Here is a 19600-nt window from a genome sequence, read left to right as displayed (position 1 = left end):
TGAGACAGGATGGTAATTTGACAGACAGGATGGGTCAAGTGTGGCCTTTTAAGAATATGCTTAACACAGGCATGTTTGAAAGGAGAAGGATAGGTTCCAGAAGCTAGAGAAGAATTGAAGATGTGAGTAAGTGGTGGCATAAGCTCTGCAACACAGTGTTTGAGCAAAGAAGAAGGCATAGGGTCAAGGGGGCAAGTTGTGATTGAGGAGGACAAGAGAAGCTTGGAGACTTCAGACATTGTTACCTGTGGGAAGGAATTTAAGATATGCAGAAGGGGGCTTAGGAAGGAGGAACTGGTTTGCATTAGTAGAGGTAGGGAACTGATTGCAGATGGACTCGACTTTGTCTTTAAAGAAATCAGCAAAGTCCTGAGGAAAGTGTATCTGGTTGAGTGATACTGTTGATGACGGATGGAGAAGGGTATTGAATAGAGAAAACAGGCATAGTGGGTTGGATTTGTGATTGTTTAGAAGGGAACTGTAGTACTCTTGCTTGGCCTTCGACAATGCAGAATTGAGGCAGGACAGTAGAAATTTATAGTGAATAAAGTCTGCTTGTGTACGGGATTTCTTCCACATACATTCAGCAGATCTTGTACAGGAGCATAAGAATCTGGTTTGTGAGAGGTATGGCGTTGGTGGGGGTGACCCGTGTGCCTGCTTCACTTGCTTGGCACACAAGTCACTCCATTGCCCTCTTGCTTGCTCTAGGGTCATCCTGGAGCAAAGTGAAGGGACCCGCTGGCAATTTTTTTACTGCTGACTTTAAATAGTGTTGTGCCTTTTGCCAAAAAGACTATTCTTCTTACCTGGAAAGACACCAGACCCCCCACGCTAGCCAGATGGAAAGCTCTCATAGATAATGTCTTGCCGCTCCATAAGGCGGTATACTTGGCCAGGGGTTGCCCCGAAAAATTTCAGGCGATATGGGGGAGCTGGATTGAAGTACTAGAATAGTAATGCTTGAAGCTGTTCCCCCTCTCTTCCAACGGTCAATGACTGATGACTTTAAGATGCATGTATTTCGATGTTCTTGTATAAGGAAACACAACTGTTCTGGAATATATTCATTGTTTTGAGACATTGCAATTGTTTGTCTTTTGAATTGCAAAATGTTAAATAAAAACTTTAAAAAAAAAAAAAATAGTGTTGTGCCTTGTCTACATCCACATGTTTTTTTACACATGACCAAATATATTGATTATTTTAATTATTGTCTTTGATTTGTCTCATGATATAACTGTCTTATGGATATGTTTTTGCAAAAAAAGTTATTGCATATCAGTTTTTCATATTGTTTGTCCCATTTATTGATTTAAAAAAGTATGGAGAGTGTGTTGGTATGCTCCTTTAGCCAATGTGATGTCATGTATCGAGAGGTCAATCTGGCGGTCCTCGTGCTGCCGTGGATTGACTGCCAGTCAGTCTGGGTGTGTGACCGTGCCATCCTGTACTCACTAAGAATAGGGACAGTGTTAGGTTAGTGTTATGGAGGTCAAGAATGCATTTAGATGCAGAGAATGTCCTTTAGAGGTTTCTATAGTTCCTTATGTTCTTGTGGTGGTAATTTGAACTTGATGCTGTGTGGACATATGTGCAAATAAAATAAAAAACATTTTTTGGAGGCCCACTTCTCTCAACAGCGAATGTGTGTTGATTCCATATAGCTCATGACACCTAATTGCACACCATAGACAATGTTTTGGGGTGGAGTATAACCGAATCCCTTCATCAAGTGTAAATTATCACTATGATCCTCAAAGCGATATACAATGTGGTTATGTTGCTCGCATTCATAAAATGTCCATATGTTGCAAATCCAAAATAAGTCCGTATAGCATATTTATCCCAAGTGATTTTCTTACAATGATTAAATCATATATATATTTAAAAAAAAAAGGGTTATCTATTACCTTGGGATTTTTCTAACTTCCTTATAAATTGTATTTTATAACTTTCTTTTTTTTATTTGAATGAAATAAGGTACATGTTCTGTGATACAGTACACCATAATACATAACACCTAAAGTTTACAAATTCATTCAAACCTATGTTTGCCATATTTCATTTCCTGATCCAGAACAATTCTCTCAGCAAAAGCTGTCGAGCATTGTCTCCCTCTGGCATGATCACTTGCTCCAAAATCTGCCATCATAATCACATTGTGTCTGGACTTAGAGAAATGGCTACTGACACTAGTATTACATTTTTATATTGCTCCTGTGTTCATTTAAACGTATCCTTATTTGCCTGCTAGTTTGTCCTATGTAGAACAAACCGCATGGGCATTTTAGGAGGTAAATAACATTTCTCAAGAGGCATGAATAATACCCTTTCACCCTAATATTGTAACCTTGTGAAGGGTGAGTAATATCAGACCCCTAAATTATACCATTACAGTATTGGCAGGACATGCATGGAAAAGTGCCATAGTGTGGGGTGCCTAAAAACCATTGTTTAGGGACTGATGACATTTTGATATCAGTAGACACCAATCTGTTACCCAAATTCTTTCCTTTCCTGTATGCAAAAAGGGGCTGTGTATCTAAATATTTATTGTTGGAATCACTGTTTTGTAGCATTGGCTATTACCTTTTATAATGTTTTAATAGCTTTAGAGAGTATCATAAGGTCTTAAGAATAATGCCCTTTTTTCTTTTTCAATTATTTGTTTATTTCTTAGCACCTCCTCTCCATCCATCCCTGCTACTTCCTTCTGTGGTTTGGCCAATAAAGACAGAGGATAACCCCTTTCCTTTAACCTTTTGGTAATTATTTCCACCTGTTCATTATATGTATCCTCTGTTGAGGTAATCCATTTGGCCCATATATACTGACTATTAGGTAAACCTTGCTGTGTACCTGGTGGATGGAAAATATGTTATATAGCAACATACAGTATTATTTCTATCTGTTGGTTTTCTGTACACATTATGTATGCCTTCTCCTTGTCTAGTGATTTCCACGTCTAGAAAATTTATTGTGGTCATATGATAATCCAATGTAAATGTTATGGTCGTATGAACCCTATTCATATATTCAGCAAACAATAATAATCTTTGCTCTGTACCTTTCCAGACAAAGAAACTGTCATACACAAATCTATAATATATAAAAAAGAATTTTTGGAGAACATTTTGTTTTGTAAAAAATGCCAGTTTCAACCTCATGCATGAAAAGATTAGCTTATGTGGGGGCAACATTACTCCCCATACATGTCCCCAGCATTTGTAAGCAAAATATATCCTGGAACCGAAAGTAATAATTCCCCAGAACTAATTCCAGTAATTCGCATAAAAAGGATATTTTGGCATATGGGGGCAGTATTTCCAGATTGTATATACCTGAGGAAGGGATTGGGTTACACACCTCCCCGAAATGTTGTGCATGGTGTGCAATTTGGTGTCATGCTGAACTATATGGAATAAACACACATTCTCTGATAAACAAGTGGCTTTTCAAAATATTTTTCTTTATTTTGTAAATTACTGGTTGGATGGTACCAGAATTTTCCTCTTGTGCACCAGTGTTTTTGTTTTGTATCATAGTCTCAAGCAATTTTATTATTATTATTATTATTATTATTATAATAATATTATGTAATAATATATTATTTATTATTGCACATACAGGGGCTGAGAGGGGTGGCATCAGTGGGGATGACCCTCGGAATTTGCATAACACACAGGTCACTCCTTTGCCCTCTCGTTTGCTCTAGGTTCATCCTGGAGCAATGTGAAGGGACCCGCTGGCAATTTTTTAATTGTAACTTTGTGTTGCACTTTGTCTACATCCATCTTTTTTTACACATTGTAAGGGAAGGATGGGTCCCATCCCCCCCCCAACCCCTCCCTGACTCCCAGCAGGGAGGGAAAGCCAGGCAAGGTCTGGCCGGAGGATCTGCTTTGATCCTCCTTTCACCATGCCGGCCCACATGTTAGAGTAGTGTGTGTGTCGGAGGAGGGGCGTGTGTGCACGCTGCTGGGCAGGACTGAGCAGGGTTTAAAAGGCCCGGCGCAGCTGCACTCGGTCTCTTCTTCTTGTGTGCATCGCCCGGAGAACATCACCCCCCCTGGACAACGAGCATTTAAACCTGGCTGAGTATATCAACCCCTACTATCCCACCAACGAATCCCATTAACCCCTACTGCTATCCCACCAACGAATCCCATCCATTCAAACCCCTGCTATCCCACCAACGATCCCACTAACTCCCATTCCCATCAAACCCCTACTCCATTAACCCCTACTGATCAAACCCCTGCTATCCCACCAACGCCCATCAAACCCCTACTCCATTCAAACCCCTATTATCCCACCAACGATCCCTATTCCCTGTACCCCAACTCCCTTTTGTTGGTTCAGGGAAAGTTTAGCACCAGAAAGGGCGGGCAATTATATTGTGTGTGATTGTGTATGTGTAGTTAGATTGTGGGTGAATTTTGGGGATTGTTAGTGTAAATGAGGATTGTTTCATTTAGTTGTTTTATGTTGTATAATTGGTATATCTGCATTAGAGGTAGTTACTGTTTTTATTGTTGAGTGTCGTATTAAATATATTGTGTTATTTGTAACTTCTGTGTTGTGTTTGTTATTATGGTAAGTAGAGTAGTAATCGCACGCAGATAGTTAGTACAGTACAGTATATAGCGTACATAGTGAAAGGCCAATTAAGAGTAGTTCTTTAAGGAATAAATAGGCGGAGTTAAGTATCGAACATCTGCATAAACAGCGATAACGGATACACCCCCTTAACACACATGACCAAAAATGATCAATATTTTTGCTTTTATCTTGGATGTTCTTCTAATCGAAATGGGTGACCTTGCATCATCTGGAAAAACCTACTGGTAAATAAAGCATTAGAGTGATTATGATAAGATCCCCTTTATGTATTTATACATGGTTATATCGCCCTTAAGCGTCTCTCCTCCTGCATGAACAACAACAATTTGGCCAGTCTCCTGCCCTTCTCTGGACCCTCTCTAATTCAATAATGTCCTGTTTGAGTACTGGAGACCAAAACTGTATGGCATATTCTAGATGCGGCCTTACACGTGCTCTGTACATTGGAAGAATTACCACCTCCTCCTGTGATGCTATGCCCCTTTATAAACAACCCCATACCTTATTTGCCCTTGATGCTGGCATTGCTTGCTACAGCCAAATTTATTATATACAAGGACTTCAAGGTCACTTTCCATTATGGATCTGCCTAGTGCAGTCCTATTAAGGGTACAAGAGGCTTGGATATTTTTATATCCCAGGTGCATGACTTTACATTTATCAACATAAAATCTCATCTGCCACTTAGCTGCCCAGATTGCCAGTTTGTCAAGATCCCGTTGCAGGGATGCCACATTCTAGATGGAATTAATTAGGCTGGATAGTTTTGTGTCATCTGCAAACACTGATACGTTACTTGCAATACCCTTCCCTAAGTCCTTAATAATCAAGTTAAATAAAAGTGGACCCAATACTGAACCCTGAGGGACCCCACTAAGAACGTTACTCCAAGCAGAGAATGCACCATTAACAACCACCCTCTGTACCCAATCCTGTAGCCAGTTTTCTATCCATGTACATACAACTTCATTAAGCCCAACAGACCTTAGTTTAGAAAGCAGTTGTTTGTGAGGCACGGTATCAAATGCTTTGCCAAAATCCAAATAGATCACATCTACTGCTCCCCCACTGTGACCAGAGTTATAGTCAGTAAGAATGTGTTTAGATGTAGAGGGTGTATTTTTGTGGGTTCTATAGTACTTTATGTTCTGGTGGTGTCATTGGAACTAGGTGGAATTTTTTTTTTTTTTTTTATTACACATACAGGGGACGAGAGGGATGGCGTCGGTGGTGGTGATATGTGTCTGTCGCATTTGCTTGGTGCACAGGTCACTATATGGACCTTTTCATTATTCTTGGAGGATTATGAAAACATGTTAGGATACATGCTGCATTTTTTTTAACTTGGCACAATAAAGATACTTTCTTTATACCAGCCTGTGTTTTTTTATAGATTAACAATTTTTAATAATTCTTTATGTTTTTGGATTTATCTATTTTTATTACTTTCTGTTTTTTATGACTTTCCGGCGAAGTCGCCTTCGTTTTTTTAAATTTTTTATGACTTTCCGGGGAAAGTCATAAAAAATGTAAAAAACGAAGGCGATTTTTGGTGGGATTGCCTTCAAAAGTCCAAACTATTAAAGATTTTTTTAACACATTCGAGGGGCATGCCTCATATATTTTAGGGTGGGCTCATGTTTAGGGCGTTAGAGGAGCTTTTATGAATTTATAAAGCTCCCTTGGACATTTGTAATAAAAGGTGGCCACTTAAAGCATTTACACCAACATCTCTAAAAAAAACATGTAAACGACTTTCATGTGCCTCCCCTAGTCAAATTGACCTAAGCGTAAGATTGCTAGCGAATTTTCGCTAGGCACAAATGAACGCTAGCAAATATTCACTATGAAATGCTCGCACTGAAGAAGTATTGCTAGTGAAAAATTGCCAGTGTTCGGCCCAGGACGCAACCTCGCATTTTATGAATTAGCGTAGTGGTAACAAATTTGCACCTGGCAAAGTGGTTCAAAGTGTGTGAAGCGGTTCTTGGCGAAAATTCACCCTTTAGTGAATCTGCCCCTTTAAATGCAATAGATGTAGAGAGGACAAAGGCACAAATTGGTCAGTTTTTGAGCTTTCTACCTTTATATGAAACACATCCCTCACGTTCAGCATTTGGAATATTGCATATGGGCCAGATTTACATAGAGGGCACCCTTAGGCCCGCTGACGTTCATCACCACTGTCCCCTCCCTTTTATTTGTGCAAACTTTCATCATCAGGACCATTAAAAAAAAACTATTGAATCTCCTGCGCATCCCCAGTGTTTCTGAACCAATGTGTGTGTGTGTGGTTGGACAGCATGCCACCCCTAAAATACTGTCACCCTAAGCCCGGAACTTGGTGGCCTTTCCGCAAATCTGGGCCTGCATACGTTGCAGTGTAAACAATCAGTGTCATACTGGCACCAAGGGCACATGAAAAACCAAATGAAAAGTCTCTGTTGAGTAAGGTGAAATTGTGTTTTGTGCACTACTTGATAGTTTTGTATGACCAAGAGGTAAAAATGATTTATTAGCCCTGTTATGCAAAAGGATATTTGTTTGGGCAATGACACACTGGGCATTTTCAGGCACATTCAGGCAGGTCTCAAATGCTCAAATTTCAGGATAGGAATGCATCATATTTAACATTTTTTTTGTCAGTGGTGAATCTAAATGATCTGTACCATGTATCATGTTGCTGTCATATAACAATATATGGCATAGATCTCAGAAACAGAATCTATCAGCAGCATGGTCTTTATATGTAGCTCCATAGATTCTATGTTTGGTGGCACTAAATAGGTAGAATTGTATCTGTTTTTTTATTTCTTACTGGCTCTTTAACTATAAGCTAGTGACATACTTCCACGTATAATCATTCAGTTGCCTAAAAAAAAACAAAAATAATAATCCTTAGTTGATGAATTGCAGGTGGCTCTGGTTTTACAGCTGCATTTGTTCTGTTAAACCAGAATCTAAATGATCTGTACCATGTATCATGTTGCTGTCATATAACAATATATGGCATAGATCTCAGAAACAGAATCTATCAGCAGCATGGTCTTTATATGTAGCTCCATAGATTCTATGTTTGGTGGCACTAAATAGGTAGAATTGTATCTGTTTTTTTATTTCTTACTGGCTCTTTAACTATAAGCTAGTGACATACTTCCACGTATAATCATTCAGTTGCCTAAAAAAAAACAAAAATAATAATCCTTAGTTGATGAATTGCAGGTGGCTCTGGTTTTACAGCTGCATTTGTTCTGTTAAACCAGCAGATCTGGAAGTGGAAAGATAGCAATAGAAATTTGCATGTATCCGCCAATAGTTCTTCAAATGAGAATAATTTTCCCATTTTCTGAGCTGTGTATAGCTATAGCATATAGGTACCTTTGGTTTTCTGAAGAGTTTTACTTAATTTTCTGTACTCAAAACTTTTTTTTAACTCTCTTTGGCCCACCTCATCATAGCAGTATTTATGGATGTTCAGCGAGCTCCACTTCCATATGTTGCACCAGTGTTATGAAAAAAGTTGAAATATTCTGTTAACTGAGATGGTCATGCCACTTTAAATTTGTTGTGTACTTGTAATCTTATATATCACTTGGATAAAACATGGAGTAGCTTATTTTTTCCATATACCGTATATACCCGAGTATAAGCCGAGTTTTTCAGCATCCAAAATGTGCTGAAAAAGTCTACCTCGGCTTATACTCGGGTCAGCGGTACCCGATCGGAGTAGCTGAGATTGCAGTCACTTTTAATCATTCCAACAGTTCACTTGGGGAGAGACTGCAATATCCCACAATGCCCTCTGTTGGTTATATGAAAGAATAACAGTGCGCCCTCTGTTGGTTATATTAAAGAATAACAGTGACTGCAATATCACACAGCGCCATCTGTTGGTTATATGAAAGAATAACAGTGACTGCAATATCACACAGTGCCAACTGTTGGTTGTATGAAAGAATAACAGTGACTGCAATATCACACAGCGCCATCTGTTGGTTATATGAAAGAATAACAGTGACTGCAATATCACAGCGCCATCTGTTGGTTGTATGAAAGAATAACAGTGCGCCCTCTGTTGGTTATATGAAAGATTAACAGTGACTGCAACATCACACAGCGCCCTCTGTTGGTTGTATTAAAGAATAACAGTGACTGCAATATCACACAGCACCCTCTGTTGGTTATATGAAAGAATAACAGTGCGCCCTCTGTTGGTTATATGAAAGAATAACAGTGACTGCAATATCACACAGCACCCTCTGTTGGTTATATGAAAGAATAACAGTGACTGCAATATCACACAGCGCCATCTGTTGGTTATATGGAAGAATAACAGTGACTGCAATATCACACAGTGCCCTCTGTTGGTTATATGAAAGATTAACAGTGACTGCAATATCACACAGCGCCCTCTGTTGGTTATATGAAAGAATAACAGTGACTGCAATATCACACAGCGCCCTCTGTTGGTTATATGAAGGATTAACAGTGATGGCAATATCACACAGCGCCCTCTGTTGGTTATACAAAAGATTAACAGTGATGGCAATATCAAACAGCACCCTCTGCACATGGTAGTGGGACAGTGGGACAATGCATACAGTAATCCGTTTGGCAATTCTCTGTCACCATCAGCTTTGCAAAGAAGTCCGGTTGATCGCTGGGGGGTCGCTTTGGCAGAATGTGCGCTGCTGGGAGACAGGGTTGTAGTTGTGTCTAGGCTTATACTAGAGTCAATAAGTTTTCCCAGTTTTCGTAGGTAAAATTAGGTACCTCGGCTTATACTTGGGTCGGCTTATACTCGAGTATATACGGTATATATAGATATAAAGATAGAAGGACTTGCACTCCATTTGCCAGTGAATAAAACAGTGTTATTTTATTCTTAGATGCATTTCCAAAGAATAAAATAACACTGTTTTATTCACTGGAAAATGGAGTGTGAGTCCTTCTATCTTCTTGTATAACGAAAATTGACCAACGCACCCGAAGCAATTAAAAATCTGGTAAGAGTGCATACACACAAAGACTTATATATTTATATATATATATTTATATATATATATATATATATATATATATATATATTTCAATATGTCTAAAATAAGTTTTTCATGTTTGAGACACTTTGCAATTGGTTTTCTTTATTACGTTAGGTTTTTCAGTATCTTGCTTTTTATTCAGCCACTCTCTAATTTGTATTTTCAGTAATATAGTTGCTTGAGTTCAAATTACCTTAGTAACCATAAATTGATTTGGATAAGAGCTTATAATATTAATAGGAAAGGGCCTGAATAAAAAGATGAGTAATGAAAAGTGGCAATAACAATAGCATTTGTTTTTTAGATACCCCCATTTGAAAGCTGAAAAGAATCAGTAGAAAGATTTAAATTAAAAAAACTTCAAAAAATAAATAATGACAACCAATTGAAAGGTTGCTTCAAATTTTACGGGTCGATAACATATTAAAAGTTAACTTAAAGAAGCCTTCTTCAACAAAATTAACAGTGTATTGGTTACATGGAATCATTAATTCTGTTTAAAGGCATGGTTCATCTTTAAGGTAACTTTTAGTATGTTATAGAATGGCCAATTCTAAGCAACTTTTCAAATGGTCTTCATTTTTATTTATTTATTTCTTTAACGATTTGCCTTCTTCTTCTTACTTTTTCCAGCTTTCAAATGGGGGTCTCTGATTCAATCTAAAAAAAATGCTCTGTAAGGCTACACATGTATTGTTAATTCTACTTTTTTATGTATTACTCATCTTTTTATTCAGGCCTCTCCTATTCATATTTCAGTCTCTTATTGAAATAAATGCATGGTTGCTAGGGTAATTGGGACCCTAGCAATCAGATGGCTGAAATTGTAAACTGGATAGCTGCTGAATAAAAAGCTAAATAACTCAAAAACCACAAATTTTGTGTTTGAGCATATATGTAGCTGGCCTTTTGAGTTACAATATTTCATTTGAGTCCCATTAAATCCATTTAGCAGTTGGCATGATTTTTTTAGTAGGCAGCCACGGTTTTTGCATGTGTTCTTTCAAAGTGAGAAGTTTTGGAGATGGCATTGGGCCAGATTCAATTCAGTGAGAATAAGTTATCTCAAGGTTTATCACATGAAAAGTCATGTACGAGATTCAATTCGAGGAGGAAAAACATTACTCCTAATTTTCTTCCAGTTTTTTCCCCATAGACTTCAATAGTGTTTTCACATGATAAACCATAAGATGAATTTTTCTGAATTTACTTTATTGAATTGAATCTCATCTTTGAGTTTTTATGTGATAAACCTTTTTCTAACTGAAATTAATCTGGCTCATTATCCGGGTTTTTTGTCCTTACACAGCCTCCATATGTGGTGTAGGGGACCTGAATATTCACACCTCCTTTATCAGAGGTTGGGAGCATTGGGGTGTACAGTGTGTATTTTAGCTGGAGTTCAGTACCACCTACATTAATATTAAGAGAGTTGATGCTATACGGATATAGTACTATCATGGAAAACAATATAAAAGAATATCAAATTGTATTAAAGGTATAGGAGGTTTGTAAGCAAGACTTTGCATGCTTGCATCATAGCAGAAAGATGATGGTTAAACCATATTTTGATAAAAAGGAAAAAAAATCTCCCCTGAACTGCCTCCCCGCTGGCCAAAATGTAAATTGCTGGCGGGATGGCCCTCTGTAATCCGTAATCCACAATCCGTTTGCTGAAGTCAGTTTGGCCAACTAATCTCCCTGAATCAGCCTGTGTGCCCTGACCCTTAAAGATTCAAATAAAAAAAAGTATGAATGGAAAATAAAAAGCTAAAACACATGAATACCTCTAAAACCTCTAAAAACCTTTTCAATTCCTAGTGAAAAAAAATCTGAAAAAGCCTGAATTGATTAAAAATCGGCCTATAGGATCAGCACAGCTCCCACTGACTTCTATAGGACCTCAACAACTTTTACCTGGCAAAAGTGATTTTGTGTGGTTTTTACATTTACTTAGGGGATTATTTATCAGAGGTAGAATTTTAGGGGCAGATTTATAAAGGGTCGAAGTGAAAATTGGACTTTAGAATTTTGAAATGCTAATTTTCGAGCTTATTTTAGTGAAATTCGACTAGGGATTAGTTAACATTTGATTTGATTTTTTAAAAAGATTCAAATTTGAATTTCTAAATTTATTATGTACTGGCTTTAAGAACTCACATTTGACTATTTACCACCTTAAAGGGATACTGTCGTGGAAAAACATGTTTTTTACAAAATGTATCAGTTAATAGTGCTACTACAGCAGAATCCTGCATTGAAATACGTTTTTCAAAACAAGAAATGGATTTTTTTATATCTAATTTTAAAATTTGCTATGGGGCTAGACATTTCCCAGCTGCCCTCAGATCATGTGACTTGTGCTCTGATAAACTTCAGTCACACTTTACTGCTGCACTGCAAGTTGGAGTGATGTCATTACCCCTCCCTCCTACAAGCTGCTGTAATGTAAATAGAGCCTTGTCTGCTGAGCCTGTCAATTGAACAATAGGCAGGTATCAAGATAAGCTCTCACTGACACCACTTCAGAAGGACTGAAATAAGATAGTCCTGTGATCTAGCACTTACGTTTAAAAAAAAACAAAAAACTTAAGTTTTTACATATATATATATTTACATACATACACACACAATTCATTTTCGACACTGGAAAAAATATTTTATATAGATAGTTTATTATATTTGTTTACACAAAAATGAATGGCAGAAACACAGGAGTACACTCCCAGGACTGATGACAGGGAATAGAAAAAAAGGATAAAATAAGGAGGACATACTTGAAAACCAGAGGAAGTCTAGGAAGGGTTAAAATAGCTCATGAAAAGGAGGCAGTAAGTAGTTAATATAAAAAGAAGTATTGCAGGCAGGAAAGGAGCAAGGTCTGTGTGAGGTGGATAGCAGAGGGAACTCACAGCTCCTTTACCTCATCTAGTAACCAGTAAAACAAAACTAGGAAGGCAGCAAGGAGAGAAAGTTCCCCCCTCCAAAGGAAAGCAGAGATCAAACTTACAGAACGGCAGGAGCTTTGATAGTGTCTGTGGGAGGAGAGGCTGCTAGTGCAGCTGTAGAGCAGAATGTAGGAAAGTGAAAGTAATTGCTTCTCTGCAAACCATGTGACGCTCTCCTCCAAACATCACACGCATGGGCAGAGAGGGGAGGGGGAGTGTACAGCTAGATTCTCATGTCGTAGTGCGACTTGGCTTTTCATTACAGAATGGCTGCCTCCAAGCACACAGGTAATGCTGTGCCTGCTGTTAGAGCAGCACAGGATGAATGTGTAATGAGCAGAAATGGAAGCCCCCATGACAAAATACAAACTAAAATAACGTATGCATGGATTTGTGGATTAACATTTTATTTGCCAGACAGTGTTTATGGATGTGTGTTTTTTATAAAAATGCAAAAAAAAAACATTTTTTAAAAGAATCCCTTTAAACCTGTCAAATTTCTGTTTTAGCCTATAGAGGACCTCGGATCAATTTGGAGTTGTTTGCAGCCTTCCTAAAAATTTATTTTTTTTGGAGAAATAACTTGAATCAAATTTGATTAAAATTTTGCCTGAATTTCGAGTTAATGGGAGATTTAAAAAACTTCCATGAACTCTAAATTCAACCCTTTATACATATGCCGCTTAGAGTTTTATATACCTCGAATGAACTCACACTCAAATGGTTTCTAATTTAAGAAAAAACTCTATCCAGTGAGTTCCGGGCGGTGCACCTGGGCCACTTCATTGACGTGGTGAGTAACCATTGTACTATCAAGAGACCCTACAATACAGAAGCTTTTTTCAGTTCCGGGTTAACAACCCAAAAACTCTACTTAATTGAGTTTTTAGTGGGAAAAAAATTAATGAAGGCTATTAACATCTTCAAATGGTTCTAAGGACCTCTGCCATTGACTCCTATATGGCATCAACATGTTTTAGATGGTGTATTTTTGGATTCAAGCTACTTCCAGGGTCGGGGTATAATACATCTAGAAAAAAATTATTTTATTTTCTTGAAAAAAGCTAGAACATTTTTAGTTTTTTTAAACCAGAAAATGTAATTTTTGACCAAAAAAAACTCCTTCCTGAAATTTTTTTTGTGGAAAACACAACTCAAACTTGAATAAACAGCTCACTTAATCTTAAATTGTTATAGCTTTTTTAAAGAAATGGGAAAACCACAGATTTATGGACAAAAAAACAAACAAAATTCAATTGTCAGTAAATGGCCCCCAAATGTAGGAATTCCTTTAGCTCTTCTGGTAGAGAATATTAAAATGCAAATGGTCAGTCAGGGCTGAATTAAAAAAAAACATCTGTTTTCTTCTTATTTATAAAAATAACCTGTAATGCAAAAATTTAATCCAACTACAACCATGCTAAAGAGGCTGGCCCTGTATAAACATATTTTGTGAAATACAATCATAAATCACCCACAGGATAAAAGGCACAGGAGACCCTCATTTTGTAACTGATTCATTCAAAGCCACTTGGCTGCATATGCCCTTCCTGAAGCCAATGGCTCTGGGGAGAAAGAATGTTAGAAGGTTACCACGCTTGCCACCTTGGCTCTCCAGAAAATGAATACCTGGTGCTCGTTGAAGGAGGCTTCGGCAACCTCAAATTTCATAAGTGGGAAGAATTTCACTTGCACTCAGGTTCAATCCAAGCAGGTACAAGTCCTTGCTGAGTTTATTTTGCAAAGGTGCAACGTTTCGGGCAAACCCCTTTGTCAAGCAAATGTTACAACTTGTTATGAGTGCATCTTAAAACCACTAACCACAGTCCCTTAGGCAGCAAACAGACTTTTCCTTTAAACCCCACTTTCTTTCTCTGCTCACAATTAGACCATGGGTGTCTGTGAATCTGTGCCACTTCTGAGATGTCTGTACTTGACTTGCTTTACGGCTGCTTCATCCAGGGCAATGAAAGGACAAAAAGACAAGTCTATGGAACCTTATACATAATGTGACTCTGATATTTGCTTCTACTGATTCAGAATTGCTTTTCTGTATTGTCTTGTCTGTTGACCAATGTATTGCGTAGGAATACATGATTTGTCCAAAATTCTCCTGATTGATCATTTCAAGTTTAAAGGGTGGCCCAGCTGTGCTGCACTTTTTAGATTAGCCGAGCCCCCCTTGAGCAGACATTGAAGCAGCCAAATGGAGCTGAACTCGCAGAAGGGAGCTGCCCACCAATGTTTTTTTTTTAACTTGTGGGGGCCCTGACCACCAATGTTTTTTTTTTTTACTTGTGTAGCCCTGACCACCAATGTTGTTTCACAGTATATGTGGAGCCCTGGCCACTAATTATTTTTTTTAACTTGTGAAGGATGTGAGAGGCTTGTGTTCAAATTCAAGGTTGCGTGCACATGCGCGAATACCTGCTCGCGCGCATGCGAATAAGCGTTGAGAAGAGAACCGGACTTGGGGTAGGCGACAGAGAAGGTGCGTTCCTGGCGCCCTCCCAGCTTTGCGCCCTAGGCACATGCCTACTCTTCCTACCCCTAGTTCTGCCCTGCTTTTTTGCATGATTTGGTTGAATCCTGAATGCCTGGCTAATAAAAAGTTAAGATTCTGCCATGGAAAACATGTCTCTCCAGCACAATCATGCATTAAAATCTCTTTTTCAAAAGAACAAGCATATTTTTTTAATATCTAATCTGGAACTTTGCAGTGGGGCTGGACATGTCCTTAGTTTCCCAGATGCCCTCAGCCATGTGAATTGCACTTTGATTAACTTCAGTCACTCTTTATTGCTGTGCTGCAAATTGGAGTGAAATCATCCCACTCCTTTTCTCCCAGCAGCCTATCAACAGAACATTTGACAGGTAACAAGATAATATCTCTTCACCATCTGCATTGCTAAAAATGCAGTGGTGGATATGACAATAGCACTCAATAGTAAAACACCCAAATCTGGCCATGGTTCATCCAGTTTCACTAAAACAATAGCTGAAAGCAGTCCCATTGTGAAATGCTGGCTCTTTCTGAAAGCACAGGATCAGACACAATGACTATTGGTTTTATTGGTTTAAAGGGGACATATAGCATAAATTTTCACAATGCATCAAACCATTTCAAATAATGTAAAATAGAAGAAAGTGTTTTTATTTCAATACCTTTTGCATCAAAAAAACATCTGTATTAGCTTGAAAACTGTTCTCAGCCCTCCCCCTTTGAAACTTCCTGTCTCAGACTGTTCAGATTGACTGCTCTTTCAGTATAAGCTATAGAGCTGCAGCCAGTGAGGGTGGAGTGGGCGTGTCTGTGATGTCTCTCTCAGTCCTTCCCTGCACACTTCTGTTAACCCTTACTGCTGGTTTTCTCTTCCCTGCTCCTTTCTCTCCCTCTCTGTCCTATTTATTTAACCCCCTCTCTGCCCTGTTTGTTTTCCTCCCCCTCCCTTCACTGCTTGTTCCTTTCTCTTGCCCTGCAATAATTGTGGAAAAGAAAGAAAAGCAAACTTCTGTATAAATAATAATCTGCTGCTAAACATATTTTATTCTTTTCTGGGGGCAATGTGTATGAGCAGTTAGTGTAAGTACCATAGTCATTTTATACACAGTATTATGTTGTATACAAACAGCAATCAACGTCTTTTGGGTTTTCCTTTGTAACTCCCTGCATCTGTTATTAGATGGTATACAATTCCATCAGCTGCATTTATTCCCTTGCAACTCCCTGCACCTCATTATAAATTGTTCCATAACAGCTGCATTTCCCCCTGCAACTCCCTGCACCTGATCATAAATTATCCCAGAACAGCTGCATTTATTCCCTTGCAACTCCCTGCACCTCCCTATCAATTGTTCCATAACAGCTGCATTTCCCCTTGCAACTCCCTGCACTTCCCTATAAATTGTTCCATAACAGCTGAATTTCCCCTTGCAACTCCCTGCACCGGATCATAAATTATCCCAGAACAGCTGCATTTATTCCCTTGCAACTCCCTGCACCTCCCTATAAATTGTTCCATAACAGCTGCATTTCCCCTTGCAACTCCCTGCACCTCCCTATAAATTGTTCCATAACAGCTGAATTTCCCCTTGCAACTCCCTGCACATGATCATAAATTGTTCCAGAACAGCTGCATTTCCCCTTGCAACTCCCTGCACCTGGTCATAAACTGTTCCACAACAGCTGTATTTCCCCTTACAACTCTCTGCACCTGATCATAAAATGCTCCACAACAGTTGCATTTTTCCTTGCAACTCCCTGCACCTCATTATAAATTGTTCCAGAACAGCTGCATTTTACCTTGCAACTCCCTGCACCTGGTCATAAATTGTTCCAATACAGCTGCATTTTACCTTGCAACTCCCTGCACCTGATTATAAATTGTTCCAGAAAAGCTGCACTTCCTCTTGCAACTCCCTGCACCTGATTATAAACTGTTCCACAACAGCTGCATTTTACCCTGCAACTCCCTGCACCTCCCTATAAATTGTTCCATAACAGCTGAATTTCCCCTTGCAACTCCCTGCACATGATCATAAATTGTTCCAGAACAGCTGCATTTCCCCTTGCAACTCCCTGCACCTGGTCATAAGCTGTTCCGCAACTGCTGTATTTACCCTTACAACTCCCTGCACCTGATCATAAATTGTTCCACAACAGCTGCATTTCCCCTTGCAACTCCCTGCACCTGGTCATAAATTGTTCCAGAACAGCTGCATTTTACCTTGCAACTCCCTGCGCCTGGCCATAAATTGTTCCAGAACAGCTGCATTTCCCATTGCAACTCCCTGCACCTCCCTGTAAATTGTTCCATAACAGCTGAATTTCCCCTTGCAACTCCCTGCGCATGATCATAAATTGTTCCAGAACAGCTGCATTTCCCCTTGCAACTCCCTGCACCTGGTCATAAACTGTTCCACAACAGCTGTATTTCCCCTTACAACTCCCTGCACCTGATCATAAATTGTTCAAGAACAGCTACATTTCCCCTTGCACAGTGTATAACAATATATTATTGACTATAGATTATGTCCAGGTACATGTGACTGATGCCTATTTGCTGTGGAACACAGGATAATACTTTTGTACTTTAAATAAAAGAAAATACTATTACTATTACATTACTAATACAGTTTGTATTAACCTTCACATTTATTGATTTATGTTGAGCATTTAAGATATATAGTTATAAGTGAATGATCAGGCAGCAGCATAAGACAGTTATGTGCAGGCTGGACACACAGGACAGAGGGTGGGAGGGGTTTGGCTGCGACAGCTCAGGAGTTCAGCCTGTCAGTCTGTGCTGTGACCACTTCCTGTGAGAGAATGAACAGACACTCCCACTCTTCATTTCAGCCTAGACACTGACCAGAGAGGTTCTCTCTGCAGCTCTGATATAATGACAGTTCTAGGAGGTAAAATGCTTTCAAAACGTTTTTCTTTCTGCATCATTACATGTTGTGAGGAAGGATGTGTAATATATCTGAATATGAATGTTATATGAAATGTCCCCTTTAAGAATACTTTTTTAAATTGTAGAACTAATTATTTGCAATGTACAAAGTGTAGTTTAGTAATAAAACCACACATAAAAATCATGACAGAAACACTTTAATATTGCCTAACTTTAGACTGCTGGACAGCTGAAGATAATCATTTTTTGGTAAGGGGACTGGGGAAAGTTGCTGTTAGGCTATTTGATTTGTTATTTGGTCAAGTCCAGCACTGACAATTAGTAAATTAGTGGATTTGGGGCATTCTTATTCTACTGGTAAGCCAGAACCATGCTCCACCTATACCCCTGAAGAAGCTGTTCACGTGGCAAAACGCATAGGGCAGCGAGGTGGATAGTGGTGAGAGTAGCTCCGACTGCTCCCTACATAGTCAGGCAGGTTGCACTGTATGGGAAAGGAAGGGAGGGGGCAGTCCAATATGGCTTGCTAATTGCTAAAATGTAAAGGCGTTTGTAACATTCAGATTATGGTTTTGTACTTTTTTGTCCACCTTTTGCAATTTTTCAGTGTATGTTTTTATGGCCACGGTCCAACACTGCCCTAAGTGTGTTGAGTTGTGGTGAATTGGTCACATATGGTGCATTTTAGATTTTAGCTATTTTCCTCATTAAAAGTTATATTTTAAGTAAGTGTGCAGGATCAAAGTTTAAAGGTGTCACTTGAAGTGGCGGTCTGAACTGGGCTGCTGGGAGTTAAAGGACACTCACTATCTGGGTGCCATGTTCCAACTCCAGTTGTTTCTAATAATTTGATACTTAACATTATAACGACTTGGATGCTTACCATAGCATACCATTCTTATTCTACACCATATTGGCCAAGGGCTGCACAAGAAAAAAAAATATTTAAAAAAACATTGTAAGACCAATTACAATTTGTCTTAAGTTGGCCATACATGGACCGACATATTATTGCCTCAATAAGGGTCCCATCAATGGGCCTGCCTGACTGATATCTTGCCAAAAAATTGGCAGCTATTTATCTGGCAAATTTAAAATTCCCATTGGGAATAGGAGTGCATCAGCTGGTTGATATGGTCCTTGCCCTGATGCCCTGCGTTATTTTGATTGTGATCCAAATGTCAGCCTGTTGAAAAAATGAGAGGGTCAGCTTGCTTGTTGCATGAAGATTGATGAAGGGCAGCTTTTAAAAAGTAGCATGCCTCAGGCATAGAAGTGGGACAGGCAATTAATTCACTTTCCATTCTGATTTTCCTAGATGTCTCAAGTATCCTCTCATTCCCCCTCCCTTCTCAACATCTAATTGTGTAGCCTGTGCATGGCCATATGGTACATAAGATATTGGGATGATGCATAGCTTGCCTTAATTACAGTGTTCATGAAATAGAACCTGCTTGCTTGCTGTGATTGTGGATTCCAAAACTGAAGGAAACAGGATTTAAATAATTGATATAGTTTAAGTAAAGTTTATTTTGCTTGGCAAACAGTAAAAATGAATTGGGAATTA

This window comes from Xenopus laevis, chromosome 3S (genome assembly GCF_017654675.1).
Source record: "Xenopus laevis strain J_2021 chromosome 3S, Xenopus_laevis_v10.1, whole genome shotgun sequence".
Lineage (NCBI taxonomy): Eukaryota > Metazoa > Chordata > Amphibia > Anura > Pipidae > Xenopus > Xenopus laevis.
This window is presented reverse-complemented; position numbering follows the sequence as displayed.